Genomic DNA, 27,528 nt, shown 5'->3' on the forward strand with positions numbered 1-27,528 from the left:
TCTTACAGTGACATTTGACCATGTCACATGATACTGGGATCCATCTTAATCCTTGTACTTTTCTATTGATGAGCAGGTGGTGTGGACAAGCACAGACAAAAGATTCCCACCTTGTGCCAAAGCTATAAAAGTGTGTGTGTGTGGGGGGGGAGGACAAAAGAGGCTGCCAGTCATGAGAAAACCCCTGCTTACCACTTGAGATGGTTGCTGGAACTAACAAGGACTGTACCAGGGGAAAGGATTGGGCCCAGACTAGGAAGGAATCTAGTCTGTGAATGAAGTTTATTGGAACATCTCTGAGGGTGAGAGATTACCTGTAATCAGTTTCTTAATGTATTAGGCTTAAAGTTGTGTGTTTTTACTTTATGTTGCTTGATGAATTATTTTGTTCTGTCTATTATTACTTGAAACCACTTAAATCCTACTTTTTATACTTAATAAAATCACTTTTGTTTATTAATAAACCCAGAGTAAGTGATTAATACTTGGGGGTGCAAACAGCTGTTTGCTGTACAAACAAATATCCCTTTATCAGTATTATAGAGTGCAGAAAATTTATGAATTTACCCTTTATAAGCTTTATACAGAGTAAAACGGATTTATTTGGATCCCATTGGGAGCTGGGTGTTTGGGTTCTGGAGACACGTAACCTGCTGAGGTATTTTCAGTTAAGTCTGCAGTTTTGGGGGCGTGGACCAAGCCCTGGGTCTGTGTTGCAACAGGCTAGCGTGTCTGGCTCAACAAGGCAGGGTTCTGAAAGTCCCAAGTTGGCAGGGAAAATGGGCTCAGAGGTAATTTCAGCACATCAGATGACAGTCCCAAGGGGATCTCTGTGACCGAACCCGTCACAAACAAATTTCTCAACAACCTGTTACTACTCAATAGAAATTGGGGCTAGAAAATGTTCATCTTTCTTCTATTTCTTATTTTTTTCACTTGTTTTGTTTGATGGGTGGGTTTTATTGTTCTCTACGCTGACATCTATGGTCTAGGGTTTCAAGAAATATTTCAAGAAACTACTGCTATAGTTAAGGCTCAATAACTTCTGTTATATAATTGTATATAAACTGAATGTATGTAGTCAGAACATAAAAAAAACCCCTCCAACTTCTTGTCTTGGCTTTGCTCCAGCTTGTATCACAGACACAGCTCACTTTTCCTGTCACTGCATACACCCACACACAATCATGCTCTAATACAAGTCCTTTTAACAACCTGAGTTGATATACTGCAAAGTTATCTTTTGTTACTCAGACATACCCACTCTCTAGCTTCCTGACTTCTTAATGGAAAGCCCAAGCAAGTTGTTTTCTCAGCAGTTTGGATCACACAGGCATTTGTTACCATAGGCCCTGATTCCTGAGTTTCAACTTTTAGTTTATCAAGGCACTACACTCTTTCCACATTGGAGGGCGGGGAGGGGCGGCAGAGAGAGAGAACATGTATGTACATATGCATGTGCAGTGGGGATGCATAAAAAGGTTTATTCTGGAGGCATCACCAGCTGCAGCAATATTCCCCATTTTAAGTATAAGGAATATTACTGGAATTGGTAATATCTCTGTAGCAGAGTTAGGATGACTACCTGTCCCTCATTTTAAGAGACCATCCCTTATTTCATCTATTTGTCCCTTAGGGTGACCACCTGTCCCTTATTTTATGATGTATTGAAATGTATTAAAATTTATAAGTACTATTTTAAACATTAAATTGAAGTTTATTATAATTATACTGTATATTTGAGAGAAAAAATGCATGATATACTAAGGGAACTGTCTTTCCCTGAAATGTCCCTTCAAATAAAGTGTTGTCCCTTATTTTTCATGTGGTTTTCCCTTATTTCCATCCAACAAAAGTGGTCATGCTAAGCAAAGAACACCACCGGCAGAGTTCTCTATGCAGAGACTCCTAGTCTGCCACCATGGACTACTTCCTACTTGGGCTCTCCTTCAGTTTGGGGCCTGGCCACCTAGAACAATCAGAAACTTAACAGAGTTCAAAATAAGTACAGCCCTACACGGCCTGCCAATTCTCAAAGGGGGTTGTAGAAAGCACTACCAGCAGGCATTACTAGCACTGTGGTCCTGTTTCAGATTCAACCTTTCATCCAGCTTCCAGGAGATGGGTTTGTCCTCCTTCCAAACAGTTCACCTTCCAAACAGTTCATCTCATAGCCTGGGATTTAACGCTCATTCTAATCTGCTCCTTCAGCTAGAGCAGAAGATACTCTTCAATCCTGGACTGGCTTGACTACCTTGGCCTTTAACCCCTTTAGGCCCAATATGGGGTTTGTACACCCATCAGCACCCCTAAAGCCAGAATGAACTTATAAGTACACCCATAGTATTGAGCAATTGTGGGTGGGTGGGGGGGGTAAAAGAAGAATTGTGTCTGTAAAACAGATCTGGATATGGAAAGGGTGATTGCTTTGTGTTCTCTATTCTTAAATAAAATGCTTAATATTCACTGTCAAGCAGTTACAATAACTGATGGCAAATCACATAACTCCTGTGTGTCAGACACTTGTTGAAAAGTTATCTGTTATCTCATGCATCGAAAAGCAACATCTAACCAATCTGCATTACAATATGGTGTCTTCTTGCAGTGCCCTACTGCAGTTAGAGAAAGCTTTTTAAAGTCTCTGGAGTAAGTATTTTATTGACTATCCATGTGGAAAGAGGTTAGTTCCTTGAGAAACTACAAGTTGAAAATCAGGAATTGGGGCCTAAACCAACAATTGCTTACATTATGAAGTCTGAATAATGACTTGCTTAGACATCTGTTTCAACTCAGAAAGCTGGGGAGCACGTACATCAAAAAGTACCAGACGATAAACTTCATAGTACACAGATAAAGAGCAAAAAAAAATTATGTTAGGAGCATGACTGTGGAGTGGGGGAGCAGTGTTATGCAGTGGCAGGCAAAGAAAACTGTGTTTGGGTTATATATATGCACTTCAGACCAGATGGTGCCATTTAGGCACAGCTCTGCACTGAATGGCATGAAGCATCACCATCCCATGGGCAACTCATGGAAAGATCATATCTTATCCCTTCCATGTTGGGGGGTGTGCAGGCTGCACCATCCAGTTCATTTGCCCCACTCTATTAGCCAGCTGGCAGAAGAGCAAGGCTTTCCCTAAGGGAGCAGTCCCCATTGATGGTCCTGTGTCTGGATGATACAAGGCAGAGAAAGTGGTTTGAGTGCTCCCTTTTTCCCCTCAAGAATGCACACTCATCATCTGTCCGTGTGTATGTGTACATATACACAAAGCCTAAATTAATCCTTCCTCTGGGTTCATCCCTTCTAGTCCCTCTAGTTTTTTAGACTGTAAACTCCTTAGGGCAGGGAGTGTCTTCAGTGTGAGGGTTTTTTAGGGCACCCAGCAAATAGTCAGAGCTTAATAAATAAATTAAAGAAGACTTCAGATAACATAGTGACAACCGGGGAGACATCAGAGTTCAGAGAGGAAAACCGTTGATATGGGGAGTGGTAATATCATAGGCAAAAGAGAATACTGTGAAAGGATTTTTCCACCACGAACACTTCATACTGTATGCTGACTGATGAATTTTCAGACGTTACTGCAGAATTACTGTTCAGAAGTTCAGAATGACTGCAGTTCAGCATTTTTGTGAAAGACCAAACAAAACAAAACAAAAAGCAACCCTCTGAGATCATAGAATCATAGAATATCAGGGTTGGAAGGGACCTCAGGAGGTCATCTAGTCCAACCCCCTGCTCAAAGCAGGACCAATCCCCAACTAAATCATCCCAGCCAGGGCTTTGTCAAGCCTGACCTTAAAAACTTGTAAGGGAGGAGATTCCACCACCTCCCTAAGTAACGCATTCCAGTGTTTCACCACCCTGTTAGTGAAAAAGTTTTTCCTAATATCCAACTTAAACCTCCCCCACTGCAACTTGAGACCACTACTCCTTGTTCTGTCATCTGCTACCACTGAGTACAGTCTAGATCCATCCTCTTTGGAACCCCCTTTCAGGTAGTTGAAAGCAGTTATCAAATCCCCCCATTCTTCTCTTCCGCAGACTAAACAATCCCAGTTCCCTCAGCCTCTCCTCATAAGTCATGTGTTCCAGTCCCCTAATCATTTTTGTTGCCCTCCGCTGGATGCTTTCCAATTTTTCCACATCCTTCTTGTAGTGTCGAGCCCAAAACTGGACACAGTACTCCAGATGAGACCTCACCAATGTTGAATAGAGGGGAATGATCACATCCCTCGATCTGCTGGCAATGCCCCTACTTATACATCCCAAAATGCCATTGGCTTTCTTGGCAACAAGGACACACTGTTGACTCATATCCAGCTTCTCATCCACTGTAACCCCTAGGTCCTTTTCTGCAGAACTGCTGCCTAACCAGTTGGTCCCTAGTCTGTAGCGGTGCATGGGATTCTTCAGTCCTAAGTGAAGGACTCTGCACTTGTTCTTGTTGAACCTCATCAGATTTCTTTTGGCCCAGTCCTCTAATTTGTCTAGGTCCCTCTGTATCCTATCCCTACTCTCCAGTGTATCTACCTCTCCTCCCAGTTTAGTGTCATCTGCAAACTTGCTGAGGGTGCAATCCACACCATCCTCCAGATCATTTATGAAGATTTTGAACAAAACCGGCCCCAGGACCGACCCTTGGGGCACTCCCCTTATACCGGCTGCCAACTAGACATGGAGCCATTGATCACTAACCGTTGAGCTCGACAATCTAGCCAACTTTCTATCCACCTTATAATCCATTCATCCAGCCCATACTTCTTTAACTTGCTGGCAAGAATACTGTGGGAGACCGTGTCAAAAGCTTTGCTAAAGTCACGGAACAACACATCCACTGCTTTCCCCTCATCCACAGAGCCAGTTATCTCATCAGTCCTGCTGCCCCGTCCAACCTAGGATAACTTAATCTTTGCAAAGTCGGTATACATATGATAATATAACCTCTGGATAAAAGTCTTTCTTTAGTACTGCTTCAACATTGGTGGAGGAGTAGCAGGCAGGTTGGCATGGTAATTCTCAGAGCATACGGAAGAATATTTCAAACTCTGCAGGTCTAGCGAGTGAAAGGCACAGAACTCTCTCAACTAGTGAAACCTAGCAGCACCACTAGTACACAAAGCAGTCCCACAAAACCTTTCATCAGTTGACTTTTCTGTCACCATAATATATCAGAAGATGCAGCCTTAAATGTTACCACATAATGTAAAGCAGAAAAGGGAAAAATTGGTTTTTGGCATCACAGAGAGGCAGGATGAGCGTCTCTTAGATAAGATATATTAAACATAAGCAGTTTAGTTATAGTTGTGTGTGTTTCAATGACTCTTCATTTTTAGTTTACCATTTGTGTCGGAATATATTCAATGTATGAAATATTACCTGCGGGCTCTTTATTCACTATTAACAAATAGTATTTCACATGAGTAGGTATGCCTTTTATTAAAGCTTCCAAATTGATTATACTTAGGATGCTTTTTTATTTTTTCAGAAAAAAACCACAACAGCGATAACAGTTTAAGTCACACACACGAAATAGGCAAGAAATAAGAAGTCATTGTTTTTTCCATAAATCACGCCTTTCTAACATATTGGTTCAACAACTTTCTGCATAATGCATGAACTGAAATCTCTCTTTATGCATTTTGGTATTGTTAGATTCTATTTTATTGCCAGCAGATTCTACTGTACCACAATAAATGCATCAATAAAATCAATACATTCAACAATAAAATCATGCATCACCATCTGTGTTCAAACCAACTTTATGGCAGATTTATTGCCTAGAATCTGCTTTGAGGGATTTATTTATAAATGGATGTACTTAGAACTCAGCTTTATGCACTGTACCTATTTACCCAAATACTGAAAGGTAACGTAGACATCACATCCACTGTCTTCTATGCAGGTAAGTTAATAGCCATGATGGTTATGACCTCATCTCTCCCTTGGAAATTTTGGCCAGTATTTTCAAAATTGCTTAGCTACATGCTTAATTTTATTACTATTTGTTTCTAGCCTAGGAATACATCAGTTTCTAGAAATGTTCAATAATGGCTGATGTCCGTATCTTGTTTGAGAATGTGACCTAAATGTTGTGCGTGGGGCACGCAGATACTGAGATGAGTTTTTAAAATTCCATTTCTATCCAAACAGACCAAAATGCACTTTAGCTATACCCTGTCCATAATCCCTAAACATTAGCATAAACCTGCAGCCTCTGATCTGTACACTGACTTTGGGTGGTATTCCAGGGTCATGTGATTATTATGTTAGTTATTAAAAAATAGTTCTTCATTAAAACTGTACTCTTAAGCTTAGGTACTCTTAACTGACAGAAACAAGCTTTATGCTGACCGGCATCTTGTATAAAGAACCAAACTCTGTGCTTGTTTGAGACTGTCAAGTCTGTATTCTTTTTTTAAATGACTAATCATTTAAATGACTAAGCTTTATGCTGACCAGCATCTTGTATAAAGTATTAGCAGCTGGTTTGTGGAAAAATCAGATCATTGACATAAGTGCAGATGATTCACTGGCAAAGACACTAAATTTTACAGTGACCAGGGTCCTCTACAAAGTAGCTCCTGGTTCTTAAAGACTAGGTGTGCCATGAAACTGTTCAGCAGGATCCAGAGCAGAATCATATAAGAGTGAGTTTCAGAGTAGCAGCCGTGTTAGTCTGTATTTGCAAAAAGAAAAGGAGTACTTGTGGCACCTTAGAGACTAACAAATTTATTAGAGCATAAGCTTTCGTGAGCTACAGCTCACTTCATCGGATGCATCCGATGAAGTGAGCTGTAGCTCACGAAAGCTTATGCTCTAATAAATTTGTTAGTCTCTAAGGTGCCACAAGTACTCCTTTTCTTTTTGCATATAAGAGTGAGTGTGATTTAACAGAATGGGGAGGGGGGGGAAGAGAGTGTGTTTATGATAGTGAGGAGTGGGGAAGGTGGTGCTGGAAGGCAGTCATCTCCAGTAGCACAGAATAAAGGTTGAAGTGTGTTGTATGGTGGTGGTGGTTCTATTTGTGGTGGGGTGTCTCTGGATGCAGGAGTAAGTAGAATATGATGTTAGATGGCTTCACTTTCCATTTCTTTGCTTTAAAGGCACCATGCTAATGTTATGTATAGTCTAGCAATAACTCACAGACAGCTTTGCATTTGTGTGTTTTAATATATGGCCTGAAAAGTTAGGCCCTAATTCAAGAAAGCACTTAGCAAATGTTAAGTATATACTCAAGGGCTCTTTCTGAATAGGGATGGCTTAAAAAAAACCCAAATATGTGAAAGGTCACAACAGAAAACAAAACTGTCTAGTGAACAGTCAACTATGGCATTGCATAGAATGCCATCTCTAGTTTTAATTCTGGGCCTCCCTTCTAAGACTGCCACCCAGAACAGCTGTCATTTGACAGCAATATTTGGTCAGTACCTACCTGCCCTGGATTTAAAGTATCTATCCAGAAATGAAACGCTCTATATATCCCCATCCCATCACTCGTAACTTGAGCCATCAGGTCTCTGATAATGCCCTTATTGAGCACAATAATTTGTGTTGAGCAGCACATAGGGTAAATCATTCTTCTAAAAAAATCTATTGCCAAATTTACTTTCACACATGTTGGCCTTAATTCTTCATGATTGTGAAGCCCACTTGTTTAAGATGCTATTTGTTAAAAAAAAAAAAGGCTTTCAAAGAAATGAAGTTAGAGTTCCAGATTTATTAAGATTAAAATTCATATTTACTTTGTTTCACAACCAGTACAAAAGTAAGTATTCACCAAAAAATCCTTTTTCTCTTGCTTGCCTTGATTAGGCCTGCCCATAGTTTCTGAAAAAGCTCTTATCTCTTTTGAAGCTGCATGATGGTATTCAAAACTGAGAAGATTTTATACTTACACCATATCAAACAAACAATAAGTGTTTAAAATAGACAATCAGTGCCAAGTTGAAAAAAATTATAGGAATTCAGTATTGATAATCAGTCACTGAATACAAGATTTTGTGTAGTGACTGCCCAGTATTGGAGAATATATAATTATTATGAATAAGATTACCAGCATTAAACCAGATCACAGGTAATACTTAATTAAATTGTAATCAGTTGACCCAAAAGTTCTTACAAGTTTCTGTCCACAGTCTGTACAGAGAGAATTATGACCAAGCACATGCTAATTTTGGGACTTCAGTCTCCTTTTGTAGATGTATAAAGGATCATTGAGACCCATGTGAACAAAAGATTAAGACACAAAATTTCTTGTACTGTCTCAAACTATAGATTCACTTTAGATGAAAGAACCAGAGAGTCAAAGTGAAAATGCTTTCAACATTTGATTCAAACAATTGGTTGTACAGTGTGTCCATTATGTTTGTGCAACTCCCTGTCCAGAGTTTTGATGCATCTCATCGTGTAATATATGACATATTCACTACCTTGTGCGTATCTCAGAGACCTTCAATCTAGAATGCCTTAAAGAAGGTGTAATAAGATTACCATGTATTTCCCAGGGGGTCATCTCTTTGCTGGAAAAAGTCCCCCCATTTCCTCTCCCCCACACACTTTTTGGAAGATACTGCAGGTGAAGCATGAGGCAGAATTTTATGAGATTTTCCTAGAAGATGGAACTTCGTCAATCCACATTCCAAGATGTTGATTTTTCCAGGTTCTGTTGCCAGAGTTCATATAAATATATATATATTTTTTACACTAAAGAGACATCACTACAGACTCTCTTAACTCTTTGCTTCTAAGTACAGGTAAAAGCTTTTGTGGTGATGGAACTGTGTTTTTGATGCTATTTAATGCTATTGTCCCTGATTATAATTCATCTAGAATGCCTCAATAAAAATATTAGTAAGTTGATATATTAATTTTATTTCAGGGATGTATGTCTTTAAAATGTTTGCACATGCCACACTATTTCAATGCTGAACTAACATTTTAGATTGGGTGTAAGCCGAAAAGAACTGAAGTGAACAGCTATTCCAAGTAGCTTGGGTATTATATCTGTAAACATCCATATGTTACAGGGTCATTGACTTCAGCTTCTTCAGGAATTCCAACATTAATAATATATATGAACATTGTCTTCAAAACTGACTATCCCTGGGGCCAGATTCTCTGCTGGTGAAAATCAGCATAGTTCTGTTGACTTTACTAGAGCTACAGAGTTATGCCAACTGAGGATCTGGTCCAAAATCATTCTTCTACAATCTCTACTCTCCTATCCATGCTGACTCCCAAATTTTGACAAGCTGAGATCTTCATGGAGATCAGATTGTACTCTCTAAATTGTAATGCGTAAGTGTAACAGGGTCCCTACAGGGCCCTCCTGGCTCCTGCCCCTGCTGAGTTGAGAAAGTCACACAGAGACCTTGGTGCAATGCTCACCTGGTGCTTTTATTTACAGGTTGTGTTCCCACCACCTTTCCACCATACACATGGTCCCCTTCTTATAGTCCACCAGCAGAAGAGAGGGGGCCAAGCCCTCTCTCACTCTGCTTCCCCTCACTGCCTTTCCTCTAGTGCAGCTAACAGCCTGTCCAGCTCCTCTCCTGGCTTCCTTCCTCTGGGGCTTTTATCCAGCCCCAACTTGATGAGGCAGCAGCTGTTCTAGCTTCCCCAATCAGGGCCAGGTGATCTACCCAGCTCCAATTCACCTCCCTTAATTGGAGCTGGAGTGACAGAGGATGGCTAAGCAGTTTTCTGCTTAGCACCCTGTCATAATAAGTCATGGAAACTTAAAATAGGAAATATCCGAGAGAACTTGTTCAGCACAATACCCTCATGCTGATGTAGCTGATTTTCAGAAATCAGAAATAATATGTTGTGGAAGACATTTAGGATGGGATTTGCAAAGGAGCCAAAGGGATTTAGTCAGTCAACTCCCATTCAGTTTCAATGGAATCTGGATGCCTAACACCCTTACGCTGCTTTGGCAATCCCAGGCTTCAAGGTCATACTTTCTATGATGATATGAAGATAATTTCACTCACTTCTCAAATACCCACAACTAATCGTGACAGGACAGGGGAAGCAATAAATGTTGCCTAGATCGCCAAAGGGATGAATGATGATCGCAGTCATGATCAACCTGGAATATTAAAGTGGGAATTTCCTTTCTTTGTCAAAGAATAAGAGTGCTAGACTAATGATCGGTAAAAGGAGTAGACATGCATACTTGATGGTAAAGAAAAAGGTCAGTACGAATCAAGTACAGTGCATTGGTGGAGCTGCTTTAGGACCAGTCATTCAAGTGAAAATGTAACTTGTGTAATACTGCTAACACTGTCAAGGTCAGTGAAATCAAGAATGAGCTTCTGGGCACAAGGAATATTAGTTATGTTATAATTCCATAACTTGCACATCTACTCTTAGGGGCAGGGACTTTTATTTTCTATGTTTTATAAGCTGTGCCCAGCATAATGGGACCCATCCTGTTTGAAGCCTCTAGGTGCTGCCACAATATAAATAAGTAATAAACTAATATTCTCAAGGCTCCTGTAGCTGCAGTTATGGATTTTAACTATTGTCCTTGGATCCGGATCAATGAGAAGCTACATCACCCCCATGTGGGGATAAAGTGGTACTCTCCCTCCTGGCATTTCCTGGTGCATATGGAGAGCACACAGACAGCACCGCCTCATAGGAAAGGAGAGTGGACTCTACCCTCCACACCCAGCCAGCTCTATTTCTAGAGAAGTGTGGGCATGACCCTGACTCTTCTCTGCCCCTTTGAGATGCCTAGCACCCATCCATTATGCACCTGCCGAGTGGCTGGACATTACCTGACCCTATTTCAAGGCTCAATCCTCCATTTAAAGTTAATGGCAAAACTCCAATTGACTTCAGTGGGAACAGGACTGCCCCTTCATGCTTGCTCCTGAACACTCTTGGCTTCAATGGGAGTTGAATGTGTTCAGCATGTCTGAGTGGTCATGTCTCAGCACTGTGTAGGATTGCATCCTCTGAGAGAAAATCAAATTTGCTTGATTAGGATATCACCACCCCTTTTTCTCTTTTCTATTCTGTCTTTAGTCACATACATCTCAGCTCTCACAATTTATATATCCACCAAGAAATGTATCACAGTATCCAGAAAATAAGAATGGAAAATATTCATAATATCATGTTATTGCGATACAAGATTTATTTCTTATCTTTAAAAGGTCACCAAATTTGGGTTTATGGAATTGTGTGTAATCTTTCCTATGCAAAAAACCCCAAACCCCAGAATTAAATCCCCAGGTCTGAATTGACTCTTGTTTTTATTGCAACTGATAGGCATAATTGCTGTCTTTCCAGAGCCATGATGAAGCAAAAGAAAAACATTAAAATAAGGATGATTTTCAAATCAAGAATTATCCTTCAGTGATTGTTTCCATAACAATTATACATTACATTTGGCATGGTAGGCATTTCATGAAAACAATGTATCAGAATTATTTCACCACATTTTATTTATGCTGACTTGAGAGGCTATATCCCAAATACTTTGTCCAAATCACACAGAAAATAGAAGACAGCAGACAACATAACCATTTATTATAACTCCAACATTACAACAAAGAAACAATCTGGTGGTGATAATTGATACCTTAAAACGTTCCTACCATAATGCAATTCAGTTAAAATATTAGAAGTCAGTTTTAACACATAATAAAGTCAGTTTCAACAATACATTGGATTTCTTTGGCAATGAACTTTATCACTTCTTAAGTATTTATTCTGTCTTAAAGTTGCAACTGACAACAATGGCTCTAAAACACAAAAATACAAGGAACAAGAAGCTGCCACGGTGACTTCATAGAGCACTGTTTAAAGACATGAAGGTTAAAAAAAGAAACTTTACTAGAAATGGCAGAAGAGGAAACCAAATATGAATATGCAGAATCAACTGAGATTTGTGGGAAAGATTAAAGATAGCAACAACAACAAAAAACAGAACTAGTTAATCATATTAAAACAATACTTTTTGAAATGTTTTGAAGAAAAAAAGAAAAATTAGAAAATTTAATATCTGAAGGAGATAAAAATCAGCAATGGCTTTAAAATTACTCAGATGCTGCCCAGCTTGTTTGGTCTTTTTAAATCCACCTTTAAACAAAATAAGAAAGAGGGTTGGATAACTAGAGATTAATAAAGGCCATCAGTCAACCACTCACTTTTTATGCCTATACTGGATCCCTTTTTATCAATCTCTAAACTAAGCAGTCCCAATCTTTTCAACCTCTCCTTGCATGGAAGACTTTTCAGACTTCTAATCATTTTGTCACTCAGATCTGTGCCCTTCCTATTTCCGCTATATCTTCTTCGTTTTTTGTGTTTGATAGAGTGATTAGAAATGAACACAGTATGCAAGATGAGGGTATAACATCAGTGTATATAATAGCATTAATATTACAGTAATATCTTCTATCCTATTTCTTAAGAATTCTAACATTTTCTTCATTTTATTTTGTTCTTTTTTCACATATACTGTCCCTACACGTTGAACAGAGGTTTTTACAGAACCAAACACAATGATGATCTTTTTTGTTAAGGCTTATAATTATTTTTGGAACCTAGCAATGTGTACGAATACTCCAGATTAGTCCTTCCAGTGAGTATTACCTTCCATTTGTCAACAATGCATTTCATCTGCCATTTTGCTGACTATTCAGCTTACATTGTAAGTAGGACTCTCTGAAGTTCCTCACAATTTTCTTTAGTCTTCACTAACCTAAATAATTTTGGGCATTCTACAAAATTTGGCACCTTTCCTGTTCACTCCCTTCCAGATTATATAATTTAATAAAGACCACTGAGAATAAAATATTGGGGCACCTACCTCCCAGTTAACCTTGTGCCATCCCAGAAAATTACCATTTAGTCTTAATCTGTTACATTTTAGCCAGTTTCTGCTAGTACTTTACCTCTTATGCTATGTCAGTTTAGGCCCTGATCCTGCAAAGATTTCTGTAATTGCATAATTTAACCTATCGTGCCTCATTGATATCAACAGGACTATTTGCAGTGAAAAAGAGTAAGCACATGCCCTTGTCTCTCAGATGTGGGGGAGGATGCTGGTAGGTGAACTCAAGGTTTCATTTCTTTGGCATTCTGTCAGCTATTTCACAACCACCTGATTCCCCTTCAGAAAGTTGATGGTATATTGCTGATCCAGGGTAAATTCATCCTAAATAATGAATTATGTCTTATGGCCTGATTCTCTACTGCCTTGCATCTGATGTGGCCATTTATATCTTCACAAAGTGACTGTAAAATGCTACCCCAATCAAAACTTCTCCACTTACACTAATGATAACACTTTGCATCCACCTCGCATAGGCATTAATGACTACACAAGGGACAAGGGAGTAGAGGTTCAGATACTGCCCTAAGTAAATGTAAACTGTACATAATACCTAATAACCTAAAATTCATTTCTGTACTCATCACCCCCAAATAATGTCAAACATTTTCAAATTCACTGGTTCTACTGATCCTATGTTATTTTTGCTCATGCAAAAAAAGGGGCAAAGAGTCCTTTCACAAAATCCAAGTCATTTTTAATTCTCAAAGGTCCCAATTTCTAATTCTAGCACCTAACTTTTGATATTGACTATTGCTTCAGTAGTGTCTCCCTAGCATGGTCATAGAAGACAGCTGCATTAGGATTTTTTAGATTGAAGACATTTGAAATAGACATGGTCATTGTTTTGATGTGTTACCTTGGAAGAAAAAAAAGCTTATGATACTCTCTGACTGAAATTGCCAACAATTGCACTAAATATTTAATTAACACCATGACCTCATCTGTTGGATTTGATTGCAGCCTTTTTTGTGTCATATTTTTCTCAACAATTATATTCCATTTAAGAGAAATAAAATAAAAACAAGGAGAAAAATGAGATGAGGAATTAAATTATATCAATGAAAGGCTAAATGATTGCACTAAAACCATTAAAACCTTGAAGATAAAAAGTGACATTAAGTTCCTAATTTTATTGTTGTTTAGCGAACCGAACAATTAGATTTTCCCTAGAACTTTAGAAGTTTTTCTTCATTCACCAAGTAAAAACTAAGTAAACTTCTTCCATTTATACAGGCATAGATCCTGAGTTTAGCTCCATTGACCTGATCTAGTCGAGAGACTGACTCTAGCTTCAGCCCCTCTCAATGGCTTCAGAATCTGATCAGGATGTGTTGAATTTACAATTAGAGGCAGGTAACCAGTGCAGAAGCAAAACAAACAAACAAACAAAAACGTATCCATGAGTATTTATTTGGATTTTCAATTGAAAATGCTTTGATTGTATTCTCACTGTATTTGCTTTCCTTGGATATGCTAACAAATGAGTTCACCAGCAGGAACAGTCAGCAAAAGAGTGAATTATAAGGTAATGCAGCAAAATATTTGCAGAAAATTAATTTTTAATTCCCAGCAAAAGCCTGAGTCTAAGTGTTTTGGTTCTCAAACTAGAATGTAACATCATGTATCATGTGTGGTCGAACAAAATAACTTAAAAATACAATATTTGCAATGGTGGGGGGGAGCCTATAGATCAAGAAAGATTCACAGAAGTTATGCAGCAAACAATTCTGAATTCCAAATACATTTGAGAAAAGCATGATCTGATATCAGATAAGTTGCAAATTTGAATAAAAAGATCAAAATTTGTCAAATACATGTTTTGTAAATTATTAGCTCAGTTCTAGTTATCATTAAGCATCAAGAGCAGAGTAAAACCCAAGATTGGTCTGGGCTACAATTGGGTAATCCCAGTATTGTGTTCATTTCAGACTTAGGGAACCAGCAGGACTGCTCTCTATCCCCTATACTTCACCAAGTATATATGTGATATATGCCATCATGTGCCATCAATGCCCCTCTGCCATGTACATTGGTCAAACTGGACAGTCTCTACGTAAAAGAATAAATGGACACAAATCAGACGTCAAGAATTATAACATTCAAAAACCAGTCAGAGAACACTTCAATCTCTCTGGTCACTCGATTACAGACCTGAGAGTGGCTATCCTTCAACAAAAAAACTTCAAAAACAGACTCCAGCGAGAGACTGCTGAATTGGAATTAATTTGCAAACTGGATACAATTAACTTAGGCTTGAATAGAGACTGGGAGTGGATGGATCATTACACAAAGTAAAACTATTTCCCCATGTTACTTCTCCCCCCACCCCACCCCCCACTGTTCTCAGATGTTCTTGTTAACTGCTGGAAGTGGGCCACCTTGATTGTCACCATGAAAGGTTTTCCTCCTCCTCCCCCCCCCCCCGTGATGGCTCATCTTAAGTGATCACTCTCCTTACAGTGTGTATAATAAAACCCATTGTTTCATGTTCTCTATGTATATAAATCTCCCCACTGTATGTTCCACTGAATGCATCCAATGAAGTGAGCTGTAGCTCACAAAAGCTTATGCTCAAATAAATTTGTTAGTCTCTAAGGTGCCACAAGTATTCCTTTTCTTTTCACCAAGCCTGTTAGTTGGTATGGTTACATACAAAGCAGTTTCCTTTTAGTGTTCAGCAAATTACATATGAAAGACTTAGCACAACTGAATGCAGCCATAGCCTCACAGATAAAGAAGGAAGACCTAGGTTATGTACTGTGGGCTCTCTACATGCCGCCAAAATATAAAGCATGGAGATGCCAGGGACTGAACAATGAGCTATGTCTCCTTCTGTGCATGCATGCAAATAAAAGAAGCCTGTAGTAAAGTGCTGAAGAGAAGTTCAAGGTACAGGGAAAATTGCTGATAATATTCAGTGTAGCAATCACAAGCTACTCCTATGGTAACCCATTCCTCCCCTGCCCCCACCACTTTACAAAGGAAAAAAGGGAGCTGCTCTTGCTGCTAAACATCTCCTTAAACAGGCAACAGGAACTAATACTACCCTTCCCTGACCACTATGCAAGCCCTCTCCTGCAGGGCCGGCTCTAAGCACCAGTAAAACAAGCAGGTGCTTGGGGCAGCACATTTCCAGGAGCGGCATTCCAGCGCTGGCCATGCTGCCCCTAGAAATGTGTCCCCACTGCCCCAGCTCGCCTCCACTCCACCTCTGCCTGCTCTGCTGAGCGCGCTGCCTCTCCCTCACCTGAGAAGCGGAGCGGCAGCGTGTTCAGGGGAGCAGGCGGAGCGGAGGTGAGCCAGGGCAGAGGGTGTGGGGGGAGCCGCAGGAAGCAATCGGGGGCAGAGAAATGTGGCATGCCAGGGGGAGGAGGCGGGGCCAGGGATTTGGGGAAGGGGCGGAGCTGAAGGCAAGTGGCGGCACAAAAAAAAAGGGGGGCAGCCAAAAATTTTTTTTACTTGGGAAGGCAAAAACCCTAGAGTCGGCCCTGCTCTCCTGGAGCCTCAGTTAAAGGAAAGGGATGCTCCTGGGACCTCCCTCAAGAAAGAGGAATTGCAGCCACTCATCACCTTCCTTGCCAGGACAGGTTTAGACACTGCTGCCAGACATGCAGCCACAGAGTGACCACAGCTTATGTGATGCCACCTCAGTGATAGGTTAAACACTAGTATGATGTTGGTTGATTGCATCCCAGTGCTATGTGGCATGGAGTACTAGCTGCTTCATGTTGAACTAAAGCTCTCTGACAATAACCTAACCCTCTGGAAATTTAGGATTTCTCCCTGTTTAATCACTGCCCCAGCTAAAGCAAGATTACCCATTTCCTGCAGGCCTTCCCTCAAGAAATCTTCCTCCATTATTCCTCTAACTCTCTCCCTTCCCCCGGCCGGCCACACACACACACACACACTTCACTTCTAAACTTACTTTTTGCCCATCTGTCAAGGACTTGATGGCACAGGAGTTTAGAACAGGCCATCACAGTGTGGGAGCTTGGATATGTTGACACACTTGTAGCAGAGGAAATCCAGTATAATGCCTTTTGTAACGGGGGGCTTAGATTTGCTTGAAGCTATTCCATGCCTCCTCCAGCACCATGAAGCTGCTTGCTATCTGATGAGGAGGACTGGAAAGCTGTGAAGAATGCACTGGTACCTCAGATTCATGGCTGGGTAGAAAAAGTAGGTGGATCTTTAATACACTGCCACAGTGTGCATGAGTATGGCTCCTTCTAATGGCTGATCCCTTAAAATAAATAAATAAAAAAGGCTAAGCTTCTTGAAGGAGAATTAAATGAAAGGAAGAAATAAAAGTCAGACCCTCATGAACTCTAGATTTCCCTTAAGCCACATTTCAAAGTAAGATTGACAGGAAAGTAGGAGACTGGGGTCCTTCCAGACGCTTTTAGGGCTTAGTACCACCTAGTGAATCTATACCCAGAAGAGACTGGATTCCTAAAGAGTCAATCCTGCCTTTCCAATGGAGTGGAATGGTCTGCTGGAGCTATCTTCACCTGGCCACACCAAGCACTCTGCCAGGCCCCCTGCTGGGGCAGCCTGACTGGATGGTTTAGTGCACACGCAAGAAGTATGGATTCAAACTCATTGCAGCCCCTTTCCCCCAGCCTTGATCCTTCAAGAAGAGATCCCACCCCATTTTGTTCTTCACCAGCCATGGAAGGTACCACTTGTCACTTCCCATGCTGCTGCTTCTAGCAGGGAACTCTCTCCCCTACATCAACAAGGGCAAAGCCGATATTTGTCTCAACCGGGATATAAAGCTGCATGCACTGAATTTCTTTGGGGCTTCCTATTTTAATACATAGTGGATTAAAATCTGAGTGTCTCAGAAAATGGGCTGTGTTACACTTCTTCTGTAGAGTTTTACTGGGGTACAAATGTACAGGGATAACATATCTGGAGGTGTCAGCAAAGTCACCAGTTAGTACCATTATACAAGGCACTGGTAAGACCTCATCTGGAATACTGTGTGCACAATTGTGGTCTTCCATGTTTAAGAAAGATGAATTCAAACTGGAACAGGTACAGAGAAGGGCTACTAGGATGATCCAAGGAATGGAAAACTTGCCTTATGAAAGGAGACTTAAGGAGCTTGGCTTGTTTAGCCTCACTAAAAGAAGGTTGAGGGGAGATATGATTGCTCTCTATAAATATATCAGAGGGATAAATATAGGAGAGGGAGAGGAATTATTTCAGCTCAGCACCAATGTGGACACAAGAACAAATGGGTATAAACTGGCCACCAGGAAGTTTAGACTTGAAATCAGACGAAGGTTTTTAACCATCAGAGGAGTGAAGTTTTGGAATAACCTTCCAAGGGAAGCAGTGGGGGCAAAAGATCTATCTGGTTTTAAGATTCTACTCGATAAGTTTATGGAGGAGATGATATGATGGGATAATGGGATTTTGGTAAGTAATTGATCTTTAAATATTCAGGGTAAATAGGCCAAATCCCCTGAGATGGGATATTAGATGGATGGGATCTGATTTACTATAGAAAATTCTTTCCTGGGTATCTGGCTGGTGAATCTTGCCCATGTGCTCAGGGTTTGGCTGATTGCCATGTTTGGGGTCAGGAGGGAGTTTTCCTCCAGGGCAGATTGGAGAGGCCCTGGAGTTTTTTTTGCCTTCCTCTGTAGCATGGGGCATGGTTGACTGGAGGGAGGCTTCTCTGCTCCTTGAAGTTTTGAACCATGATTTGAGGACTTCAATAGCTCAGACATGGGTGAGGTTTTTCATAGGAGTGGTGGGTGACATTCTGTGGCCTGCGCTGTGCAGGAGGTCGGACTAGATGATCAGAGTGGTCCCTTCTGACCTTAGTATCTATGAATCTATCTATGAATCTATAGCAGCTGGCAAATCAGCAGTATTAGTTGTAAGGAGATCAAATCCTAATGTAATTGCCGTAACTCAAAGGCACATCCAATTCCTTAAACTGTTTTATTTATCAGCCTCCGAACAAGTAAATGAAACAAAGAACTGGACTGGTTTAACTCTTCAATTCAGATAAAAAGAACAAAAGGGAAAAAAACAATACCATCTCAGGGAGTATTATTGTTGCTGTTTCTGAGATACTAAGACTATCTAATGAGTAGGGCCCTACCAAATTCACAGTGCATTTTGAAATTGGGAAATTTCACATTGTCAGATGCTGTAACTGTGTGGGGTACAACTCAAAAAGAGTTGGAGAGGTGCAAAGCTGTTGCATGGGTGGTCACTGGATTGCCACCCTCACTTCTGCATTACCTTCAGAGCTCAGCTCCAGAGGTGGGTCCGATCTCCACCGTGCTGCTGGGAATACCCCAATCATAGGCTCCTAGTTGCTAGTCCTGGCTGGGCTGGGGAGGGACAGGACTTCCTCTTCTCCAGCATGACTATCTGGGGGAAATCAGACCCACCTTCGGGTACCTCCCCCGACTGAAGGAATCTCTGTGGCTGTGCTGCCTTCAGAGCTGGACTTGGAGACTGATCATGCAGGGGAAGATGAAGTCCTGTCCTGCCCCAGCCCGGCCAGGACTAGCAACTAGGAGCCCCCGATGGGGGCACTCCCAGCAGCCCGGGGGATATCGGACCCACTTCCACCTTCAGGAATTACCCCTGGCTGCAGAAAGCTCTGTGGCTGCTGCCTTTAGATTTCAACTCTGAAGACAGTGCAGCCTCAGAGCTTCTTGTGGCTGGGGCAGGAACATGGAGGTGAGTCTAATCTCCCGCCCTGAGGGCAGCCATGCAGGGGAGTCCCATCACCTCCAAAGTCTGTCAGACTAACAGCTGGACCACATGAATGGTAGGATCCCCCATCTGGGGTGCTCCAGCCCAGCCCTTTCCCTCCAATAGCTAGATTTCATGGGGGAGGTCTAATTTCACAGTCCATGACGCGTTTTTTCATGGCTGTGAATTTGGTAGGGCCTACTAATGGGAATAGTCTTAAATTCAATTAAGTAACAGCTCCCTCTGCTGTTCCAAACCATGAGAAGATTCAGTGCCAAGGATATGGCTTTGAGGCACTGGCACCGTGAAGGAAAGTTTGAACCACCACCTTGTTTTCTTGAAAATCTGCAGTCAAACCTCCTAAGCATTCTGGATTTTCAGGAAGTAGCCATTCCTAAAAGGAGAGGTACATTCCTCAGCCAAAAGGAGATAGCAGGAAGTGGTAGCAGCATCTGGGCATGAAGACAGAAGAGGATTTTCCAGGCTGAAGATAGCATGTAACTCTGGGCAGGGCTAGGGGCAGACTAAGGAAGGCGTGGATACAAAGAGTAATGTAGTCTGACGCTGCAAGAGGTATAGGAGTCAAGAAAGGGGATAGGTTGGGGTGTACAAAGAAGGGTGGACATGCTGTGAACACAAGAGAAATGGAGAGAAAAAGATCAAAAGATGAATGTTTCACACATGCACTCAAAAGTTCTAAATATATGTATACCTAACCTGAATAACCTGGTAAACTGTCTCCTGTTGCCTTTTGGGGGGGTTGTTATATCCTCACTTGTCTGTGACCAAAACTAATATCTTTGAAGCAGGAAACTCTTTTCCATGCTGTCTATAAAGTGCCTAGCACACTTATGAGCATTACAGACTACTACTATGTAACAACAATAATAATGAGACTCTGATGGCAAAAAAGGAAGCAGGAAAATGATTTGGGGAATAAGAGAAAGATTGGGCCCTAATTTATTTACTTTTGGGGGTTGGGAGCGGGAGATGGAAGAGAGATTCTTCTTACATGTCTAATGGGCTAGGGGGATGCTGGGGCAATATTATGTATAACTATTACACTCCCCTTTTTTCTGCACTTCATCTTAAATATTTTCTGAAGTGCAGGCCAGAGTTCTGTCTTTTCAGGAATTTCAGAAAGCATTACACAGAGTTAAACCTCAGGGCTATTGTATGTAACACCTACTTAGCAGGATATTAATAGTTCTCAGTCAATTTCAAAGAGAGTACTGTGCAGATTCTAGTAAAATAGTAAAATAAACGTTCCATGCACACAGAAAACATTTTAAATAGTATTTTGAATACTATGAATATCTTTTCCTCAAAAGCTGTTAGACAATAAGTCTGCTGGAGTTCTTCAAAGACTTCCCTACTTTGTTGCTGTTCAAGAGATTCAAATGCTAAGTTTCAACAAAACACCTACACTTTTTTACTTTAGCACAGACATAAACACAGTCCCTTCTAAACTTCTTTCAGAGATGATCTCAGTCTTCTTAGTGTGTCTATAACATGTAGTTTATGTCACCTGGGTTCTTCAGAGCTTGAGAAGGAGAACCCCCTTTCAGTAAACAAACAGTCTGAGTATCCCCACAACCAGCAGCATTCCAGCCCTTGGGCTAAGAGTGTGACTGGTCCTTTCAGGTGCTCCTGAATATCTGTAGCCTGTATCAGATTGGTACAGATATTGGGATCATCAAATAAATTATTTCTTCCCACGATCTTTCCCCCCATATGTCTAGCTCAGTTCAGGTAGAATTCTCTCTAATGGAGATAGAATCCTAGTTTAAAGCAGTTAACTAATAGGTAAATGGAAATCCCACAGTCTGTGTAGTGTCCAGGGATGACAAATGCTCCCCTCCCATTTCTCCTTCTAGGTCCATAAAATATACAATGCTAGACTCCTCATTATCTTAGTACAGATCTTTCCTAGTAAATAAAGCTGGAATTACTCTCATCTGCATCCAAAATTATATAGAGATTGGGACCCAGCTCTCACATCAGACATTGAGCCTACAGGCGGTCTATAATTCTTATATTTATAACCTTTTCTTCCCTTCCCTGCCAGGCCCGATTGGTTCTGTTCTCAGAGGGTGACTGGGAGTGACCTGCCAGGTCAGTTGCCCACAATGAAATCTTCCTGTACAGCTATAGAAATGGAGCATGTCTATCTACTGCTGCACCCTCTTTCAAGATGTTTCTGGCTCTTCTAGCTGAGTTGCCCCACCCTGGATACACACAGAGACAGTATTCTAACTAAAATCCAAGCTTCCTCCCTGCTGCTCGTCTCCTTTCCTTTGGGCCAAACAAACTCAAATGCTGCAGTATAACACAGGTAAGTTACACATCCACAAAAGAGATCAGAAGAGAAGAAATATAAGGTAAATGATTTCAGCTAAATATATGGGGAAATACATATTAAACCAGCTATTTCGGATGTTGAAAGAGAATCAGAAATAAATAAGCACAATGAAACAGACAAGGCAAATATTCCATCATCATAAACTGGAGCATTGAAAAAACGCAAAGATTTTAGCAGCAAGGACTGTTGAAAGTGGAAAGATTCCCATTTCAAATGTGCTTGGGATCAGCCCCACTGTAAAGAAAGCAAAACGAAAGGGAAAAGAAAATCAGGAGCCACAAGTTATGGTAGACTTTTGTTTAATTGAAAATGACATAATTGGCTTAAAACAATGTAGTGTCTGAAAGGCAAAGTCTATTGATACTGGAAGACATGGTGTTATGTTGGACAATTTTCCATAGCGTCTCTCACTGGCTCGTTAGAATAGTGAGAGGCCTGACTGCAGAGTGCATTTTAGAGGCCATTCATTTACCTTCATTTGAGTTGGGTAGCACGGCAGTGGTGCAAAGAAAGGTCGAGCCTAAAACTATTATCTCCCTACCTGTGATGTGTCTGGAATAATGTGTTACAGTAGTCTGTCCATTGGCTGTTCTAATGGGGCTCTGCACACTCATTTAATTCAGGTGATATATCTGCACAGACTAAAAACTACTGAGTTTCTGCCTCCTAAACCAATAGTTTTCTCCCTGCAGCCTCATACTTTCTTACAGATTGTCATTTCGCTTGTTATTGCTTCTTTTAAAAATGGGACTTCAATAGCTGATTAAAAGGGTATATTTCAGCTTCCTCTTTAAAGTATTATGATTATGATGTCTTTTGACATCATGCATCATAATTCTGTTAAGACTTTATATGATTTACAAAGTTTACAAAGTTTCTAGCACTAAATCTACTGCTTGCTTTACTTCAAATCCTAGATCTTCTGCCAGTTTCCCCAATTTAAGCTGAACAGTTATATCTCTTTTTGTGAGATTTGGATACCAGGGTTAATGACACATTGACTTTTATTCCTTCATATGTAAGGCACAAAGTATGAATCAGGAAAGCACTTAAACATATGCTTAAATCTATCCCTTTTCAAGGCAACATTTTACATATGCTTAATATAAGAATATGCTTAATTGTTATTCTGAATAGATATGCTTTCAGGAATCTGTGCCCAAGACTCTTATTTGTAAGGGTATTTTATACAAGAAATGAGGCCAGGACCGAGACTTAGGGTATGTCTACAGTTCAAGGAGCCATGCCTATGCTAGCACTCATCAGGCTAGCATGCTAACACTGTAACTGTGAAGAGCTAGCTGTAGCCAACTGGCCATAGGCAGTCATGCCTACCAGTCATAGCTGCTCCCAAGTGGATGTAGTCCAGGAATGAGCCAAGGGTCAGTACTGTAGGAACAGAAGACAAATGCCAGAGTCAGAGGGTCAGCCAGGATCATAAGCCAGAGATGGAGCCAAGGAACGAAGCCAGAAGCTAGAGGAGAACAGGAACTAGAGCAGAGAACAAGACTGGTAGCAGACTGGAATGGAGCAGGAACTGGAACAAGGATAAGCACAGCTGCAAGCATGATACACATTAAGTAGCCACTGATTGGCTGTGCTGGCCAGGCTTATAAGCAGGGCTGCTAAACCAGCATCAAGTCAGGTGCTGTGGATACTCCCTTATTTACAAGGCAGCAAAACTGAGCTTATTTGTTGCCTAGCAGCTAATCCTCTCAGGGAGCAGGCCAGCAGCTGGTTTAGCCCCTGATACTAGCCATTGAAAGTACATATCTACATCTTGGTGCAGTACCTACCCAGGATAGCTAACCCCTCCTACTACCGTGACTACACTCTATTTTTAGGGTGCTAGCTCAGTGAGAGTTAGCATGGGTATCCTCTCAAGATGGAGATTACACTTCAAGCTGGAGAGAGAGAAACACCGAGAGTTGTCTGGAGATAGGCATTCCCCTCAGGAACTGCAACACAGATTAAACCGATGATAAGAGAGGATACGGGGCAGATTTTTGCCCCTTTACTCACTCTGAATAGCATCTTCCTCTGTAAATACTTCCACTGACATCAGGGGCTTCTAACGGGGAAGCCATGTCCTCACCCATACTTTAAGTCACAGAATATAGGGGATATAAATTAAGGGTTAACTTCTACCATACTTAAGCAATGGAACAGTACCTCACTCTAAAAGTAGTGCCAGTGAAATGTAGCTCCTTGCTTTAAACCTGCTTCAAGAGGAAGAGTTGGGGATTCATCTATCTCCAGACAAGGAAGTAAATGAGGAATCTATGTCCCTCTATAAGAATACTGAAATAGCTCATAGACTTATAGACTTTAAGGTCAGAAGGGACCATCATGATCTTCTTGTCTGGCCTGCAACATGCAAGAGGTCTTCCACCCACTCCTGAAATAGACCCTAACTTCTGGCTGAGCTACTGAAGTCCTCAAATCATGGTTTTAAGACTTCAAGTTACAGAGAATCCATCATTTACTCTAGTTTAAAACTGAAAAGTGGCCCATGCCCCATGCTGCAGAGGAAGGTGAAAATCCCTCAGGTTCTCTGCTAAAATGACTTGAAGGAAAATTCCTTCCTGACCCCAATATGGTGATCAGTTAGCTTGTGGGTGAGTCCCACCATCCAGAAACCTGGGAAAAAATTCTCTGTAGTAACTCAGAGCCCTCCCTACCTAGTGCCTCATCACCAGCCACTGGAAATATTTGCTGCTAGCAGTTCAAGATCGGCTACATGCCAATCTCATCATACATCCACTGCATAAATTTATCAAGCTCAGTCTTGAAGCCAGTTAGGTTTTTTGACCCCACTACTCCCCTTGGAAGGTTGTTCCAGAACTTCACTCTTCTCATACTTAGAAACCTTTATCTAATTTCAAGCCTAAACTTGTCAATGGCCTCTATATTCATTTGTTCATGTGTCCACACTGGTGCTTAATTTAAATAACTCCTCTCCCTCCTTGGTATTTATCCCTCTGATGTATTAATAGAGAGCAATCTTATCTCTCCACAGCCACCTTTTGTTTAGGGTAACAAGCCAAGCTCCTTGAGTCTCCTCTCATAAGGTAGGTTTTCAATTCCTCTGATCATCCTAGTAGCCCTTCTCTGCACCTGTTCCAGTTTGAATTCATCTTTCTTAAACATGGAAGACCACAATTGTGCACACAGTATTCCAGATGAGGTCTTACCAGGGCCTTGTATAATGGTACTAACACTTCCCTGTCTCTACTGGAAATACCTCGCTTGATGCATCCTAGGACTATGTTAGCCTTTTTCATGGCTGCATCACATTGACGGCTCATAGCCATCCTGTGATCAACCAATACACCCACATCTTTCTCCTCCTCTATTTCTTCCAACTGATATGTCCCCAGCTTTTAGCAAAAATTCTTGTTGCTAGTCCCTAAATACATTACCTTGCACTTTGCACTATTACATTTCATCCCATTACTATTACTCCAGTTTTCAAGGTCATCCAGATCATCTTGTATGATATTCCAATCCTCCTCTATATTAGCAATGCCTCCCAACTTTGTGTCATCTGCAAATTTTATTAGCACACTCCTACTTTTTGTGCCAAAATCATGAATGAAAACGTTAAAAAAGATTGGTCCCAACGTGACAGTTTTCCTTTTCGCATGTCCTGTTGTAGTCTCCACTTTAACTCATTCCTTATCTACCTTTCATTTCTCATATTAATCCCTATCTTCTCCAACTAATAATTTCCCGTGTGGAACTGTATCAAATGCCTTACTGAAATCCAGATAGATTAGATCTATTGCATTTTCTTTCTCTAAAAAATCAGTTATCTTCTCAAAGAAGGAGATCAGGTTGGTCTAGCACGATCTACCTTTTGTAAAACAAGGTTGTATTTTATGCCAATTACCATTTACCTCTATGTTCTTAATTACTTTCTCTTTCAAAATTTGTTCCTAGACTTTGCATAAAATTTAAGTCAAACTAACAGGCCTGTAGTTTCCTGGATAACTTTTTATTACCTTTCTTGAAAATAGGAACAATATTATCAATTCTCCAGTCATAGGATATGACCCCCAAGTTTACAGATTCATTAAAAATCCTTACTATTGGGCTTACAATTTCATGTGCCAGTTCCTTTAATATTCTTGGATGGAGATTATCTCTCCCCCTCCCCTAGTTTAGTCCCATTAGATTGTTTGAGTTTGACTTCCACCTCGGTTGTGGTCATTTCTATCACCATGTCCTCGTTCCCATTAGTTACCCTGCCACTACCTCTAAGCTTTTCATTAGCCTCATTAAAAACTGAAGCAAAGTCTTTGTTTACATGTTGGGCCATGTCTACATTATCTTTACTCTCCACCCCATTCTCAGTGTTTAGCGGTCCCACTTTTTCTTTCCTTGTTTTCTTTTTATTTATATGGCTTTAGAACCTTTTTACTATTGGTTTTAATTTCCTTTGCAAGGTCCAACCCTCCCTGGCTTTTGGCAGTTTTCACTTTATACCTACACGCTCTAACATCCCAGAAGTAGCTTTCCTTGCTGATCCATCCCATCTTTCATTCTTTGTAGGGTTTTTGTTTTTTCTTAAAAAGAAAAGGAGTACTTGTGGCACCTTAGAGACTAACAAATTTATTAGAGCATAAGCTTTCGTGAGCTACAGCTCACTTCATCGGATGCATTTGGTGGAAAAAAACAGAGGAGAGATTTATATACACACACACAGAGAACATGAAACAATGGGTTTATCATACATACTGTAAGGAGAGTGATCACTTAAGATAAGCCATCACCAACAGCAGGGGGGGGAAGGAGGAAAACCTTTCATGGTGACAAGCAGGTAGGCTAATTCCAGCAGTTAACAAGAATATCAGAGGAACAGTGGGGGGTGGGGTGGGAGGGAGAAATACCATGGGGAAATAGTTTTACTTTGTGTAATGACTCATCCATTCCCAGTCTCTATTCAAGCCTAAGTTAATTGTATCCAGTTTGCAAATTAATTCCAATTCAGCAGTCTCTCGTTGGAGTCTGTTTTTGAAGCTTTTTTGTTGAAGTATAGCCACTCTTAGGTCTGTGATCGAGTGACCAGAGAGATTGAAGTGTTCTCCAACTGGTTTTTGAATGTTATAATTCTTGACGTCTGATTTGTGTCCATTCATTCTTTTACGTAGAGACTGTCCAGTTTGGCCAATGTACATGGCAGAGGGGCATTGCTGGCACATGATGGCATATATCACATTGGTAGATGCGCAGGTGAACGAGCCTCTGATAGTGTGGCTGCTAATAAGCGATGGTCACATAAACACCACCCTATATCGGAAACCTACTGACCGCTATTCCTACCTACATGCCTCTAGCTTTCATCCAGATCATACCACTCGATCCATTGTCTACAGCCAAGCGCTACGATATAACCGCATTTGCTCCAACCCCTCAGACAGAGACAAACACCTACAAGATCTCTATCATGCATTCCTACAACTACAGTACCCACCTGCTGAAGTGAAGAAACAGATTGATAGAGCTAGAAGAGTACCCAGAAGTCACCTACTACAGGACAGGCCCAACAAAGAAAACAACAGAACGCCACTAGCCA

This window comes from Dermochelys coriacea, chromosome 1 (assembly GCF_009764565.3).
Source record: "Dermochelys coriacea isolate rDerCor1 chromosome 1, rDerCor1.pri.v4, whole genome shotgun sequence".
NCBI lineage: Eukaryota > Metazoa > Chordata > Testudines > Dermochelyidae > Dermochelys > Dermochelys coriacea.